Source organism: Heterocephalus glaber, unplaced genomic scaffold (assembly GCF_053883595.1).
Source record: "Heterocephalus glaber isolate CG9 unplaced genomic scaffold, H.glaber_assembly_v1.0 deba00001826, whole genome shotgun sequence".
Classification (NCBI taxonomy): Eukaryota; Metazoa; Chordata; class Mammalia; order Rodentia; family Bathyergidae; genus Heterocephalus; species Heterocephalus glaber.
In genome coordinates, this window is record NW_028258489.1 from 101,812 (window position 1) to 114,822 (window position 13,011).

At 48.3% G+C, this 13,011-nt stretch overlaps 1 long non-coding RNA gene across 2 annotated transcripts in view; it reads right to left on the reverse strand.

Moving 5' to 3' along the window:
* Positions 1–5,925: 5,925 nt before the first annotated feature.
* The window catches only part of LOC110347002 (uncharacterized), a 43,128-nt gene continuing 36,042 nt past the window's right edge, over positions 5,926–13,011 (reverse strand). For both annotated transcript variants that reach the window (XR_002391314.2, XR_002391313.2), the window contains one exon: positions 5,926–6,508. This is a non-coding gene — a long non-coding RNA (uncharacterized LOC110347002). The remainder of the gene's footprint in view (positions 6,509–13,011) is intronic.

Here is a 13,011-nt window from a genome sequence, read left to right on the forward strand (position 1 = left end):
CCCCAGATGGACCAACTGGGCTACCCTCACTAGGTCCCCCAAAATCCAGACCAGTCTGTCTGCAGTCAGACCAACTAGGCTTCCCCTCACGATTCCAACCCAGTCCATCTGCAGCCAGATTACCTAGCTCTCACTCATAGCCCACCATGGTTCACCCTAGTCTATCCATGGTCAGGCCAACTGGATTATCCCTCACTGGGTCCACCGAGGTCCACCCCATGCCATCCAGACAGACCAACAAGGCTCTCCCTTGCCAGGTCACCAGAGTTTCACCCTGGATTGTCCATGGCTGGATCAACTGGGCTCTCCCTAACCTGGTCTGCTGAGGTCCACCCCATGCCTGTACCAATTGGGCTCTCCCTCACCAGGTCCACCAATGTCCATCGAGGTCAATCTTCATGTGGAACAACTGAACTCCCTTACTGGATCCACTAAGATCCACCCTGATCAGTCCACCACTAGTCCAACCTGGCTCTCCTTTGTTTGGTCTGCCAAGGTGCACCCCATACATTCACAGCCAGATGAACCAGTTGCTCCCATGCCAGATCCACTGAGAACCAGCCCAGTCTATTTGCAGCTGGACCAACTGGGCTTTTCCTCACTGGGTCTGCCAAGGTCTAGCATTGTCCATCCCCAGGCAGACCAACCAGGTCCAGCTTCCTCATCAGCTTGTCTGAGGTCCACTCCAGTACATGCATGGCTGGACTGATCAGGGTCTCCCTCACTGGGTCCCCAGAGGTCCATCCCTATCCCTCCATGGCCAGGCAGACCAGACTCTACTTCACCAGGTCTGGCAAGATACACAACAGTCCATCTGCTGCCAAACAGACTGGGGTCTTTCTTGACAGGGCTAGCAAGGTCCACGCTGTGGTTCACACTGGTCTGTATGGGGCTGAACGAACCAGGAAATGAGAGCCAGTTTGGTCTAGCCTTGGACAGATGGGGGTGGACCATGATGGAACAGGTGAGAGAGATTCAGGTCAGCCTGGCCACAGATGTACTGGGGTGGACCCTGTCAAAACCAGTGGGTGAGAGCTTGGTTTGGCTGTGGGCAGACCTGGCAGGACTTCAAAGGATCTGAAAAGTGAGAGACTAGTCAGTCCAGCAATGGACAGAGCAGGGTGGACTTCAGTGGACCGATCAAGAAAGAGCCCAGTTGCCCTGGACAGGGATGGACCAGGGTGGACCTTGGTTGACCTGGCAAGGGAGTGCCTGGTCATTCTGGCTGTGGACAGACAAATGTGGACTTGGTGGACCCAGCAAGAGAGGGCTCTGTCAGCTTGGGCACAGACTGACCAGGGTGGACCTCAGTGGACCCAGCAAGGGAGAGTCCAGTTGGTCTTGCCATGGTTGGTCCAGGATGGACCTCACTGAACACATCAAGGGAGATAACATTCAGTCCAGCTGCAAGCTGAATGTGATGGACATCAGTGGACCTGACTAGGGAAAGCCCAGTCAGTGGGGCTCCAGATGGATGAGGGTGAACTTTGGTAGACCCTGGAGGGAAAGTCCAGTTGGTCTGGCTCCAGAAAAACCAGAGTTTGGCATGAGAAAGCCCAGTTGTCCATCTGCAACCAGACTAGGGTGGACCACAGTGGACCAGGCAAGAGAGATCCAGGTCAGTCTGGCTGCAGACAGACCAGAGTAGACTCAGTGGACCTGGTGAGGGGGAACCCAGTCAGGCCAGCTGTAGATGTACCTGGCTGGACTTAGGGGGACCTGATGAGGGTAGGCCAAGTTGGTTCATCCATGGATGTACCAGGGTGGACCTTTTCAATCCCAGTGAGCGAGAACAAGATCAGTCTGACTGTTGAAAGACTTGGCTGGACCTTGGAGAACCTGGCAAGCAAGAGCCCAGTCTGGCAGTAGATGAACCAGGGTGATGGTCAGCGGACCCATTGAGAAAGAGCCCAGTCAGTCTGGACATGGGTGGACTGGGATAGACCTCAGTGGACCTGGTGAGGGAAAGCCTAGATGGTCTGGCTGCACATGAACCTGGGTGGATGTCAGCGGATGCCACAAAGTAGAGCCCAGTTGGTCCAGCCATGGACAGAGCAGGTTGGACCTCAGCAGACCCAGCAAGTGAGAGCCTAGTCAGTCCAGCAGCAGACGGGGGTGATCCTCAGCAGACCCATCAAGAGAAACCAGTTGGTCTGGCCAGGGATGGACTGGGGTAGACTTTGGCAACCCAGTGAGGGAGAGCCTGGATGGTCCACCTGTGCATGAACTGTGGTGGACCTCAGTGGACACAGTGAGCAGAGCCCAGCCAGTCTGGCCATAGATGGACTGGGCTGAACCTTGGCAGACCCGTCAAGAAAGCCCAGTCAGTCAGGGTGCAGACAGACCAGGGTTTACTTCAGTAGAACCAGTGAGGGGGAATTCCAGCCAGGGTGCAGACGGGCCAGGATGAACTTCAGTGGACACAGCAAGGGATAACATGGTCTCTCCAGCTGTGGCAGGACCTAGTTGCACCTCAGCAGACATGGTAAGGGAGAGCCCAGTCAGCTCAGCCATGGAAGGACCAAGCTGTAACTCTGGGGACTTGGCAAGGGAGAGCTGGGTCCGTCTGGCTGTGGATGGACCAGGGTGGACCTTTGGGGACCCAGTGAAGGAGACCCTAGTCAGTTCTGTTGTAGAGGGACTGGGGTGTAGCTCAGGAGACCCAGAGAGTTTGAAGCTCAGCAGCCCTAGGACTGGTAGAGTCCAATTAGGCTGGCCATGGATGGATGGATGTGGTCCTCAGTGGAACTGGCAAGGGTGAGCCTGGTCAAACCAGGCTGGACCTCGATGGACCTGGCAAGGGAGATCATGATTGGTCTGGCTGCAGACAGAGCAGGGTGGAGATCAGTGGACCTGTCAAGGGAGAGACTGGTCAGTCCAGCTGCAGACAGACTGGTGTGGACCTCGGTGGACCCTGGGAGGGATAGCTCAACTGAAGTGGACCTAAGCGGACCTGGTGAGGGGAAGCTCAGTCATTCCAGCCACAGACAACCCAGGGTGGGCCTCAGCAGACCTGGCAAGGAAGAACCTGGTTTGTCTAGCTTCAAACAGACTGTGCTGGACCTCAGAGTACCTGGCAAGGGGGAGCCCAGTTGATTCAGCCTCAGACAGACTGGGATGGACCTTGGCAGACCTGGCAAGAGAGACCCCAGTCATTCAAGGCATAGTTGGACCAGGATGTATTTTGGCAGACCCAGCATTGTACAACCCAGTACAGCATGTCTGTGGATGGTCTGGTGTGGACCTCAGCCGACCCAGCAAGGGACAGCCTGATAGGTCTGGCTGCAGGTGGACTGGGGTGGACAACAGCAGAACCAGTGAGGGAGAGACAAAGTGGTCTGGCCATGGATGGACCAGGTTGGACCTTATCAGACCCAGCAAGGGATATCATGGTTGGTCTGGCTACAGACAGAGCAGGGTGGACATCAGTGGACCTGGCAATGGAGAGCACAATCAGTCCAGGCTGGACTTCAGCAGACCTGGCATGGGAGAGCCTAGTCAGTCTGGCCATGGAAGAACCTGGGTGGAACTCAGCAGGACCAGTGAAGGACAGCCCTATGAGTCTGGCTGTGAAATGACTGGGATCTACCTCAGCAGACCTCAGCAGACCCTGTGAGGGAGAGCCCAGTGGGGTTGGCTGTGAACTGACTGTGGTGGAGCTCAGCCAACCTGGTGAGAGAAAGCCTGGTCATTCTGACCACAGACTGACTGGAGTGGACCTTGGTGGACCTGGCAATGGCCAGCCAGGTCAGTTTTGCCATGGACTGAAATGGGCAGACTCAGCAGACCAGTCAAGGGCAAGCCTAGTCTGTCTGGATGCAGACTGACCAGGGTGGACCTCAGAAGAACCAGCAATGGTTAGCCTAGTCAATCCAGCTGCGGACTGACTGGTGTGGACCTCAGCAAACCTGGCGAGGGAGTGCCTGGTGAGTTTGGCCACAGACTGTGCAGGGTTGAACTTGGCAGACCTCAACAGACCTAGCGAGGCAGAGCCCAGTTAGCCCAGTTGCAGATGGACCAGGATGGACCTAGGAGGACCTGGTGATGATGAGCCTGGTCACTCTGGTTGTACACTAACCAATAGACCTTGGTAAACCCTGCAAGGGTGAACCTGGATGTGGACTGACCAGGGTCTAACTCAGCAGACCTTGGTGGGCATACTGAGGGAAAGCCCAATCAGTCTAGCTGTGGAGTGACTGGGGTGGATCTTGGTGGACCTGGCAAGAGACAGCCCTGTGAGTCTGGGTGCAGACTGACCAGGGTCAAACTCAATGGACCTTGGTGGACCTGGTGAGGGAAGAGCCCTGTCAATCCAGTCATAGACCAAGACCTCAGCAGACCTGGCAAGGGAGAGCCTGGTTGGTCAAGATCAACTGAGGTGGACCTTGGGGAACCTAGTGAAGGAGAACCTGGTTGGTTATGTCAAAGAGGGACTGGGATGGACCTTGGGGGGCCAGGCAAGAGAGAATCTAGTTAGTCCAGGTGCATGTGGACAGGGGTGGACCTCAGGAGACCCAGTGAGGGAGAGCCACTTGGTCCAGCCACAGAAGGACTGGGCTGGACCTTGGTGGCCCTGGCATGGTAGAGCCCAGTTGGGCAGGCTATGAATGGACCAGTGTAGACTTTAACAGATCCGGTGAAGGTGAGCCCAGTTAGTTCAGCCATGGACAGACTGGGGTGGACTTGGAAGAACCAGCAAGAGAGAAGTCTGTCAGTCCAGTTGCAGACCAACCAGGTTGGAGCTCAGTGGACTCAGACAGGGAAAGCCTGGTTGGTCTGGCCACAGATGGAGTGGGATGGACCATGGTGGAACTGGCAGGATGGATTAGGCTGGACTCATCAGACCTGCCAAGGGAGATCATGGTCAGTCAGGCTGCAAATGGAGCAAGGTGGACATCAGTGAAGCTAGTGAGGGAGAGCCCGGTTGGTCTGACCACAGGCAGACCAGGGTGGACCTCGGTGGACCCACCCAGGGAGTGCCCAGTCATTCCAGCCATGGACTGAGCGAGGTGACCTCAGTCTGACCTGGTCAGGGAGTACCCATTCAGTCTAGGCGTTCACTGACTGGAGTGAACCTCAGCAGACCCAGCAAGGTACAGCCTGGTCAGTCCAGCAATAGACTGACCAAGGAGGCTCTCTGAGATCCTGGCAAGGATCAAACTCAGTGGACCCAGCAAGGGAGAGCCCATTGAGTATGGCCACAGACTGACTGGGGTCAACTTCAGCAGACCTTGGGGGACTTGGTGAGAGAGCCTAGTAATTCTGGATCTGGACTTACTGGGGTGGTTCTGGGCTGACCCAATGAGGGAGGGATCAGTCAGTCTGGCTGCAGTTTGAATGGGGTGGACCTCAGTAGACCCAGAGAGGGACAGCCCTGTCTGGCCACTGACTGACTGGAGTTGACATCTGCAGACTCACCCAGGAAAAGCCTGGCCAGTCCAGCTATGGAATGACTGAGGTGCACCTCAGCAGATTCAGTGCGGGAAAGCCCAGTGACTCTGGTCGTGGGCTGACTGGGGTGGACCACGGCAAACCCAGCAAGGCAGAGCCAGATCAGTTTGGCCATGTACTTCCCAGGGTAGACCTTGGCAGACCTGGTGAGGTAGAGGCAGGTCAATCCAGCCACAGAATGACCAGGGAGAACCTCGGTGGTCCTGACAAGGGTGAGCCCAGTCTGGCCAAGGACTGACCAGGGTGACCTCGGCCACCTTAGCAAGAGTGAGCCCAGTCATTCCATCTGCAGACTGACTGGGTTGACCTCAGCAGACTCAGTAAAGGAAAACCCTGAGTCTAGCCATGGTTGGGGTCAACTATAGGGAACAGGGAAAGGGGACCTTACTCGAACCACTGCAGTAAGTCCTAGTCTTCTGCAAGCCATGACAGCACAAGGAAAATTAGTTTATTAGAGAGAAAAGATAGAAAAAATGAGACTTAGAGAAGCTAAGCTTTGGGCCTCATCAGTGCTGCTCTGGGCAGCAAAGACAAAAGCCCCTGAGCTTGCCACACCTTTATTCAGTACATCAGGAGAAACAAATGTAACAGATGACTCAGGGCTGAAAGAGCTCACTACATCAGGAAAGTAACAAATGTAAAAGGTGACTCAAAGGGCAGCTGCAGCAGCAGTGAAAATCCTAGAACAGGAGGATCTATGCAGATGAAGATTTTGTTCCTCCCTGGATGTCTTCAGCTGGTGTAATCTTGTTCTGGAGAATCACAGCATCACTGGACCATTGAGGTTTTAGGTGTGACCAGAAGAGAAGATGGAGTTACGTCTCGACATGCCATAGCTGGCCTGTAGGCAGGAGAACTAGGCCCTAATCATGATTTAATTGTGAAATGATTTTTCCCCAAAATCATGTAGAATTGCTCCTGACAGTCAGATCACAGCACACTCAGAGAGGGAGAGCCCAGGAATTCTGGACATGTACTTACTAGAGTAGACCTGGGCTGACCCAATGAGGGAGACTGGTCAATCTGTCTGCAGACTGAATGGGGTAGATCTGTGGACCTAGTGAGGAAGAGCCAGGTCATTCAAGTCATAGACTGTCCCAGTCAACCTAAGCAGCACTTGTGAGGGAGGGCCCAGTCAGTCTTGCTTCTGACTGCCCAGGTTGACCTCGGCAGACTTGGTGAGGGAGAGCCTGGTCACTCCAGCTGCTGACTGACCCAGTCAACCTTGGTGGACATGGAGAGAGAGGCCAAGTCTGTCTGGCAAGGGTAAGCTAACAGGCCACCTGGCTTTCCAACACACATAGGAAACCCTATCTACATGGACTGTGGAAGACCAAGGGATATATCATCATCACTCCTAGCAACATCTGAGTGCATTATACACATATTTAGGAAAGGATAATAATTACATGGCCACATATTTATCTTACTAACCTGAGGAATGAAAAACTTGGAACATCAGAATTCTCAAAAGAGGTTTGTTCACTGGTGTCAGGTAAAAGGGCCAAAAATCAAGACTAGACCAGGGCACAACAAGCCTTTATTAGAACAGATCTGCTGGGCTGTCTCTGAACAAAGGAGAGACAAAGGCAATATGACCATGTCAGGGAATGTCTTTTGTAGAGAATAGGGTGGGGTTTGTAGGGGCTGAGGTGGGGTTGAGTGAGGTAGTGACTAGGGAATGGATGAGCCAGCGATGTCACTAGTTGGTAGGAGTTGAGTATTAGGTTACTCTCTAGGTGGGAACAGGGGCATGCTGGGAAGAAGGGTTTCTTCTTTGGTGGGAACAACCATCTTGGCGTGATGTCACACAGGGGAGGGGGCAAGGCACCATAGGAAGAGGGCAGCTACGATACATAATAGCTGCTGAGGTAGTGGGAGACCTATCAACTGGTAAGAAGGGGACCAAATTAGATAGAGTTCATGAGACAGAAAAAATGCCTAAATGGAGTGTGGGACAGAGTGTGTTTGCTTCAGCTCCTACCACGAAGTCTCCTATTTTGTTGTTAGGGATTGGCCACTTGTTGATCTGAGACTTTTTTCTTTTTAACCAGAAGACAGAAGGGAAAATGAGAGAATGGGGTAAGATGTTTCTCTCTCTCCTCTCTCTCTCTCTCTCCTCTCTCTCTCTCTCCTTCCCTCCCTCTTATCTCTGTGTATCTTTCTCTCTGACACAGAGAATCCTGGTAATTGTGAGCAGTTTGCCTTCTGAGGTATAAGCATCCCTGTCAAAGCCACCAGTGGGGTGTGTGTGTGTGTGTGTGTGTGTGTGTGTACTGCCATCAATTCCTTTCTGATACTGCAAGCTTTTGTCTTCCTTCATATTAACTGTATGTCATATTGTATGCTGTCATGAGATACATTTCTGTATAAGAAAAGAAATAAAAAGATAGAACTGAGAATCATTTGTATTTTGATTTGAAAATTAAACTTTAAGGACTGGGGATTTAGCTCAGTGGTTTCGCTGCCTGTTGCGCAAGTGCAAGGACCCAAGTTTGATCCCCAGTACCAAAAAAAAAAAGAAGAAGAAGAAAATTAAACTCTACTGTAGTATGACAAGACACATTTTCAAGAACAATGCTTAGACTGACCAAAGCTCACCTGTTGTTTTTTGTTAGGTGCTTTTGCTGAGCTTGAGTCCAGCCCCTGTTTCTTTTAGTATTGTGAATATGCCTGTTCTAAGTTTGTTTCCTGTCAAATACATCTTCAATTCTTGCCCCATGTACTCCTTGGCAGCGGGATGCTAACAGCTGTGTAGTCCTCATGTTGTTTCCTGGTAACTTATAAGTCCATTTTCATGGCAGACCTAAGATTAGAACTTGTCTCCATCTGACAAGAGGTGGTTTTCCCAAACCACAGTGCTGAGATGCTTATTGGATCCAAGATCTTATTCTTGCAGTGTTGTTTATGACTCAAGGGAAAAATAAAATGCCTGTGAACTGCAAACTTGCTTACAATTGATGATGCAATAAAGTTCCTTTCTAACCATTTCTGGCTTAGAAAATACTCGGCCATTCTAGAAACTAGCAATACTTATTTTTGCCTCATTTATTTTACCTTCAGTAAAACTTTTTGTCTGTTCATGTATGGGTACTAAGCAAAGTCCAGTCTTGTGTAGCTGAAGAGAATATATATTTGGCTACACTATTTCTGTTTATTGTACTTTGCTCCCTGTTTTGTCTAAATGCTATTGTTTTTCTTTTACAATCTTAAAAATGATTCACTTCCAGTGTGTTAACATTAAAGAACTAAGGCTTTGCTACTAGTGTCAGCCATTTACTCTCCCACTAAGAGGGAGTTTTAAAAAGAGCTTTTCCCCCCTGAGATACAAGTTTTAAAAAATCTTATAAGGGTGGGTGCATATCTTAATGCTGAGAAGTAGCAACTTTGGGGTACAATTTACTTGAATGGATTAAAACTGCATAGTTACAGAGCTACAAAAATTCAGACATGAAAAAATGGTAATAGCCTTACACTGAGTACAAGTAATATTTAGGCATGTGAAGATGTGATCATTTGTGATGTCACTTGTAAAAAGTACATATACATATTTTTTGAAGTATTGAAAGGAAAGTAATATTTTATATTCTTTATCATATCACTTTTTAAAGTATTTAACATATTCCTGTTTATTTTTCTCTGTTCTGTTTTGCAGCCTTAGGAAGTGTTTCAAACATATTTGAATTATGAAATAAGAGTAAATTCCCTATATGGTGTGATGATGCATTATGTATAAATCCATGTGCATATATTAAATTTTGTCTCTTGAAAAAGATTAAAGGCTTGGGAATGCAGTTCAGTGCAAAGGCACCATCTACAATTCCCTGTATCAGGCCGGGGATTTAGCTCAGTGGTTTTGCTGCCTGTTGCACAAGCACAAGGACCCGAGTTTGATCCCCGGTACCAAAAAAAAAAATACAAAAACAATTCCCTGTATCTCCACCACTAAACAAGATCAAGAAATAGTTTTGAAAGAGATCATGACAGAGAGAAAGAGAGAGAGAGATCAAGATCACAAGAAAAACACACCAAGACCACAGGAAAGGGGAAGTTACTGTAGACTTCTGTAGTAAGTCTACAATCTCCTGTGAGGGTACAACACAAAGCTAATTAAAGAATAAAGACAAGACTTTGAGAAAACTGTGTCCTGGGCTGATCAGTGCTGCTTTGGGGAGCAAAGACAAAAGCCCTCAATTGCATCCAGTATTTATTGAATACAAGCATGGGAAGAAATATATAGCAGGGTATGCTTTGAAGTCATCTAATGGTATACTGCCAACATGTGACATGATGGTGCCAAGCAGGGGTGTAAGGAAGGAAGCACTACTTGGACAGAACAACCGGTACTGGGACCAGGTCAAATTAGCAAGCAACCCATCAGGTCAATGAGAATGCATAATTCAGGGAAGAGGATTTTAATTGGGGTCACACTGACCTCAGCTGTATGTGACTCAGCAGAGTCCTGTCACTTCACAGACCAGGGCTTAGGTCTCCATGGCAGCCACTGGGGGAGGGCTATATTCACCCAGTCCACCATCTGACATGGCCATTTGAGTCACGCAGGGCCTTGGTCTAACTCCTGATATAAAACAATATAGCCAAATTATGGAAAGCAAGAACCATGTGCTGCTTATAGCCCGCTAGTACTGGGCAGGGATGTCTACTACAATACTTGATCAATTTTAAAGACATTGGCACTAAATTTCCACCACAGCAGTACTCAACCAGGTTATCAGGTAGCTAGTCTTACTGGGGGTGGGGGGTGGTAATGGTAGTAGTGAGACTGAGCCAAGCTTTCTCAGAGGACAGAGATCAGCCTTTACCCAGATAAAAGCAGAAACAGTTGGTGGAGCCATAGCAACTGAAAGGAAGGTATGGATTTAACTTCATTAGACATGGCTGACTTGGAACAGCCACCAGGACAGGGTGAGGAGGTCTCCCCCAGGCAGGCCCACCAGCTGACGGCTGGGCTGAAGGAATTGGGCAGGCTGAGTGGGGCCGAGTTACTGCAGGCTGACCAGGAACTGCTTGCTCCAGCTTGCTCCACCAGCTTGCCACCAGCCACCAGGACATGGTGAGGAGGACCCCCCACACACACCAGGCAGGCCCACCAGCTGACAGCTTGGCTGTACGGGTGCCTCCAACAATACTCCCTGCCCCCAGCCTCTGGCCTTTTGGCTGTGCAGCTACTTGGTTACACACTGCAAAGGCACAGGGAGACATAAAAGCCATTGTCCTGAGCTCCAGAAGTGAACAACAGAGAGAGTGCCTTCTCAGGCTCCCTGATGAAAACAAGCCCACTGGAAAAGTGAAGGGAATCTCTGCAATAAAGGCACATCAGACCACTGTGATTGGTAAGTTGGAGGGATCATCAGCTCCCATCAGAAACTGGACTTTCTTCAGGGGAAGAGCAGCTGAAACCTGCAGTAGAACCTTGCAGAGTGCAACCCTGCAGGAGGACAGGGAGCTCAACTTGGGACTTGCAACCAGAAATCTGCCTGAATCTCATGGGTCTGGGACTAGCTTACTGAGACTCATTGACTTATAAGTGCACACTGCTGCCCACGTTGTTTATTGTGACAGCAGAGACACACCTTGAAGGAGGCCCTTTATTTTTTAAAGGTGATAGATTAATAACTACCACAAATTGTCATTCTTTAAGAGGTACTTGATGCTATGGTGTTGCTGATTGTATTACTTGGGCTAAGGTGTTGTGATTGATCTAAACAGTTTTCCTTCCTGGTATAATGAAAATGAGATAGCCTCAGAGTCATTAGAGAGTCAAAACCTAAAGACCAGCTATATCTGCTAGACACCTCTGAGAAGCAATTATTCCGTAAGGGTTTTAAATAGATCAACAAAGATACTTACAATGAACTACTTCATAATATCAACCCAGGAACTAAACCAGGGACAGTACCAAAAAACCCCCCAAAAACAAGAAGGCATTTAAGCAAGTCACAAACCCAGACTTCCACCCCACAAAAGGCAATTTCTGGGGGAAATGAGGTGCAAAAGTCTGATAATCAACCACGTGGACACACTAAACTGATAGCACAGGAAGTAACAAAACAGATGAATGAGGCTCTAGAAAAATTCAAAGTAGAAATAACCTCCCAGATAACTACAGAGATGGTGAGCAGAGTGAAAGACATGATTAGAAGCTCTAGAACAGAAACTGACAAAGAAAACAGATGAGCACAGAAACATGCTGGAAGCCAGGAATGCCCAGTATAAAAAAGAAATGGAAACCATGATCGCCCAACATAAGAAAGAAATGGAATCCATGAAACAGATTCAAACAGATATTCAGGAGATCAAAAACTCCACTGAAAGCATGCAGAGCAGAATAAGAGAATCTGAAGATAGAATATCAGATATAGAAGACAGGGTTGCCATGATGGACCATGAAAACAGAGATTTCTTAAAAATAGTAAGGGACCATGAGAATTCAATTCAACAGCTGCTAGATGATGGAAAGAAGAATAACATAAGACTGATAGGAGTCCATGAAAAAACAGGAGAAAGTACAATTGACATAAAAAAACTGTTTACAGAAGTAATAGTGGAAAACTTCCCAGACAGAGGTGGAGAATTGGACTTACAGATAAGTGAGGCATATAGAATTCCACCCAGCCATGACAAAAAAAAAAAATCTACATCTAGGCATATAATAGTAAAGATCCCAGAACCCCAACAGAAGAACAAAATCCTACAGGCAGTTAGAGAAAAGAAACAAATCACCTATAAAGAAAGCCCATCAGAATCATGGCAGACTTCTCAACACAAACCCTCAAATCAAGGAGAGCCTGGAGTGAGGTATTTCAAGCCCTATAAAAAAAATAACTTCCAACCTAGACTGTTATATCCTGCAAAATTATCTTTCAAAATCGATGGGGAAATTAGATACTTCCATGACAAAGAACACCTGAGAAATTTCATGAACACCAAACCAGCACTCCAAACAATTCTAAGCAATATCTGAGAAAAAGACAATGAAGGTCACAACTCCATGAGGCATAACAGAGGGAAGCTACCAGACAAGGTGAGAAACTAAAAGGAAAGGGGGAAAAAGAAATAAGAGCCAACAACAGTAAAACATCATGACAAGAATGAGTCAATACCTATCAATTATAACTATCAATGTTAATGGCCTCAATTCACCAAGTGAAAGAAGTAGACTGACAGAATGGATTAAGAAGCAAAATCCAGCAATATGCTGTATACAAAAAACACACCTAACTCAAAAGGAAATCCATAGACTGAAAGCAAAAGCATGGAAAACAGCTCTCCATGTGAAAGGAACCCAGAAAAAAGCAGGGGTAGCAATCTTATTTGCAGACAAAGTAGACTTCAAACCAAAACTAATTAAGAGAGACAAAGATGGTCATTACATCCTTCTGAAGGGAACAATCCAAGAGGAAGAGATGACAATCCTAAATATATATATGCACCAAATACAAATGCCCCCAACTATACAAAACAAATATTAATGGACATGAAAAAATGAAATAAGCACTAATACAGTTGTAGTGGGGGACCTCAATACCCCACGATCAC